The 4,360-nt window shown below is 34.8% G+C and overlaps 1 pseudogene; it reads left to right on the top strand.

Moving 5' to 3' along the window:
* Positions 1 to 2,254: 2,254 nt before the first annotated feature.
* LOC115991159 lies at positions 2,255 to 4,073 on the top strand (annotated as a pseudogene).
* The last annotated feature ends 287 nt before the right edge of the window (positions 4,074 to 4,360 follow it).

The following is a 4,360-nucleotide window of genomic DNA, read 5'->3' on the forward strand; positions in this document are numbered from 1 at the left end:
GGTAGGAGTTGAGAAAAACCATAATGGATTGTGTAGAAGATTGTGGGTATGACAATCTCTCACTCTTAAGTGTAATGGCTAGGGTTTTCTCTCTGAAAAGCACTCCTCTCAATATGTGGGTAATGTGGGTATATATACTATAGGTAGAGACCAGGTGTATCAGATATGACAAATTGGCAAAATAAAATGTTTCGCGGGTATCCCGCGAGAAGGCCTTACCCAAGAGACACTTGTGAAAACCAGTTGTCACCATTTATCATGACTCTTCGCATTCCAGTTATGTACTAAGCACATGCTTCACTTTGCGGGAAGGCTTCTCGCGAGCTACCCGCAAAAATTCCTTTGATCTTCAATGAGTCTTGAGTCTTCACACTCTCTCTCACGCACAACCCTTACAATGAGATCCCACATAAAATACATGGTACAAAAGATTGAACAAAATTACAATCAAATTTGGCACAGAATTAGAGCCAACACAAATTAGTTGTAAATCACAACTTTACAAATATAAACATCAAATATATTATCATAGTCAATAAACCATCAACGTTTGTGAAACAAGAACAATAACACTAAATAAATATAAACAAATACATAAAAAAAAAAAAAAAAAAAAAATACATCAAACTAAAAACATCAAACTCCCCCTCAGTACAAAAACTCTCTACTCCCCCTAACAAGAACTCTCAAACTTACTCCCCCTTTTTGTTACATATTGCCAATGGCAACCATCAATCATCAAAGGGCGGAGGAGGTGGAAACGCACTCCTATACTCAACAAAATCAGCTCTCAAGGTAGCCACCTCAGTCAAAAACTCATCTAGAAGTTGTCCATGAGTTGCCTGAATGGTCATGAAAGACACCATCATGGCAAAGAGTGAGAGAGGAAGGGTAACAGTAGAATCAACATCATCAATACCACTAGAAACAACAGTAGTCGGATCCACAAAAGCCTCCTCAACTGCTGGCATAACATCAGAGACAGTAGCTATAGTAGAAGCTTTACCTTGTGATCTCTTTGAAGTCCTAGTTCTTGGTTCATCACTCTTCATCTAAGCCTATCGCTATCTAAGAAAAGTGGCTCCTATAGGGGCAGTGAGATGAACTAACTCTAAAGGAGGAAAATCTAACAACCCTAGAAATCTCAAAATCCTATATATGTACATAGGAAAGAACAACTTTTGACATTTACTCTTACTCCTATAAACATCAACAATAGTTTGAATGAAAAGAGAAGGAAAACACATAGAACCATTTGTAATGAGAGCATAGAGGAATGCACACCTATCTATAGGGACAGTATGAACATGAGAGATAGGATAAAATGTTATGGCAGAATATCTGTAAATACAGATAATTAAGCTCAGTAAAGTCACAAGAATTTATTCTTGGTTCAGTTCCTTAAGAAATAGACTTACCACAGAGTAAAGACATAATGTCATCTATAGGAGGAAAATCAGTGTATGGATATGTGGGTTTACGAACTAAAGGAGCTCCTAAAGCTTCAAAAACTGTTTGTTTTGAAATGGTAAACTCTTTACCTCTAATCTAGGAAGTCAAATAATGACCACCTATCACCTCAGAATAGACAGAGAGATTTGAATAAAACTATCTAATCAAAGCAGCAGCAGGAGGATCAGATACCTCATAGAAAGAAACCGAATTCCTAGACACTAAATTCCTACGGATAGAAGGATCTAACTCACTTAAAACAATCTCCCTTTCTCCCCAAATAGACCTATATTTGGTTAAGGTCTCATAGGTATCCTCACACTTAGCAGATAGAAACCTAACCCTATCAACTAAGGCAAAACTAGAAAAGGATGAAGCAATGTTCCTATTGGCCTTAGTCTTAAACTTCCTACCAATCTTAGGAGCCATTGATAGGCCAAAAATGTATTGACCCCTTTGGTAAATTAATCAATTAGTTATCCAAGTGAATTAATTAGATTCAATTACATGCAATAAGTGTGGTAGCACAAACAAATCACCAACTAAGTTAAATGCATAGCATAAATTTGACACAGTTGATTTGTTTACGAATAGGGAAAACCACCAAGGTAAAACCCCACCAGGTGAATTTAAGGTCACCACTCCTAAGAATCCACTATTATAAAAACAAGCGGTTACAAGTAAAAGGAATCCCAGTACCTAATACCAACCTACAATTCAAGCTTTCAATAATGCTAATTGATCAGGATCTTACACCTATAATGTTCTAACTAGAACAGATTTATGGTTTCTGTAGGCGGGAATGGGTTAAGCACATCATAGACTGTCATCATTATAGTTGTACCATCTGTTGCCTTAGTGGTACTAATCATCTCCATCTGCATCTATTTAAGAGTGAAGAGGCAGCTAACGAAGAAAGAAGAAAGTAAGTGAAAATTTGGTTTAAGAATCGGTATTAAAAAATTTAGCTAGGCTTTGTATATATCAGCTATAGGTAGTAACAAATTAATGTTGAATCAAAATTTTCTATCTAAAACTGACTTATTTTTATCATTAGTACTATTTGCATATGTATTTTAAACCGTGGTACACTTCTTTAAATATTGAATTTGATTTATTAATATAAGTATTTACTTGCTCTTCGTGTAAAGATATTGATGATGAAATTGGAGGCGTGGAATCTTTGCAATTCAACTTTGACACTATTAGAGTTGCAACAGAGGACTTTTCTGAAGCAAATAAGCCAGGATAGGGTGGATTCGGGCTATTTACAAGGTAATTTTATAGTATAATATTATGGAAAACTATATTATTTGCAGTAAAAATCTTCAAACTCCCTCGTATGATTGCACAAATTTTGGTCTTATATATTGTCAGGGTATGCTTTATAATGGATAGGTTATCGCGGTTAAAAGGCTTTCAACAAATTCTGGACAAGGAGATTTAGAATTTAAGAATGAGGTTCTATTGGTTGACAAACTTCAGCATCGTAATTTAGTCAGATTCATAGGGTTTTGCATGGAAAGGAATGAAAGGCTTTTGATGTATGAGTTTGTGCTGAATACTAGCCTTGACCACTTTATTTTTGGTATGTCTACACTTCTTTTTATCAACTCGTGCTCATAAATTTTCTTTTGGGTTACATGTCTTGTCAAAAAATACCTCCATTAAAATCAAATGCTTGATATGTTACATAGATCCTATCAAGCGTGAACAATTGAATTGAGAAAAGCATTACAAAATCATAGGGGGTATTGTTTGAGGGCTTCTCTACCTTCATGAAGATTCACAGCTTTGAATTATCCATCGTGATCTTAAAGCTAGCAACAAACTTTTAGACGAAGAAATGATTCCTAAAATTTTAGATTTTGGAATGGCAAAATTGTTTTTATTGGATCAAACTCAAGCTAGTACAAGTAGAATTATGGGGACCTAGTAAGTATCTTGAGAGGGGAGAGTTAATATTTGTTTTGTTTAATAGAAATAAAATCAAACTAATATTATTAATGTGTACTATGTAGCGGATATATATCTCCAGAATATGCAATGCATGGACAGTTTTCAGTAAAATCTAATGTCTTTACTTTTGGTGTGTTAGGGTTGGAAATAGTGAGTGGACAGAGGAACAACTGTTTTCGAAATGGAGCAAATGTAGAGGACCTTCTAAGCTATGTAAGTATGATCAATTTTAGTACATTTCTCTATTCTTATGAGTGCAGCTACATACATACGTAGGTATGTATGTACATACATTTCCCCCTCTTATATATGATATAGTTGTAATGCTTCCTTCAATTTTAAAACTGAGCAATGTTTCTCTCTTTCCCCTTTTTTTGTTAGAAATTCTATCAAATTATGTGGGAAGGATGGGGTACAATTCTTATTATCAATTGTTCAATTAGAATTTTTTTTTTTTTTTTTTTTTGCTTATAGTTTTGTTGTTTAGGGGGACATTGCAACTAAACCATTTTTGTGGGATGAAAAGCAATATTAGCTTATACAATAGTTTCCTTTGATATAATGTCTGTTCATTGAATTATATCTTACAGGCATGGAAAAATTGGAGAAAGGGAACTGCTTCACATATTATTGATCCCACATTAAGACGGCTCAATAACTGAAATAATGAGATGCATCCACATTGGTTTACTATGTGTTCAAGAAAGTGTAACTGATAGGCCAACCATGGCTATGATTTTTCTTATGCTTAATAGCTACTCTATCACTCTTCTGATACCATCATAGCCTGTATTCTTTATGCACGATAACATTGAATCGGACATGTCATCACAATGGGAGCATAATTTGGAGTTGACAAGATCAGATCATTCCGAAGGTGGCTATATCCAACACTCAACAAATGAGGCTTTTGTTAAGGATTTGTATTTAGTGGTTTGCAAATGTCGTT

The sequence above is a fragment of the Quercus lobata genome, chromosome 5 (genome assembly GCF_001633185.2).
Source record: "Quercus lobata isolate SW786 chromosome 5, ValleyOak3.0 Primary Assembly, whole genome shotgun sequence".
In the NCBI taxonomy this organism is placed as follows: Eukaryota; Viridiplantae; Streptophyta; class Magnoliopsida; order Fagales; family Fagaceae; genus Quercus; species Quercus lobata.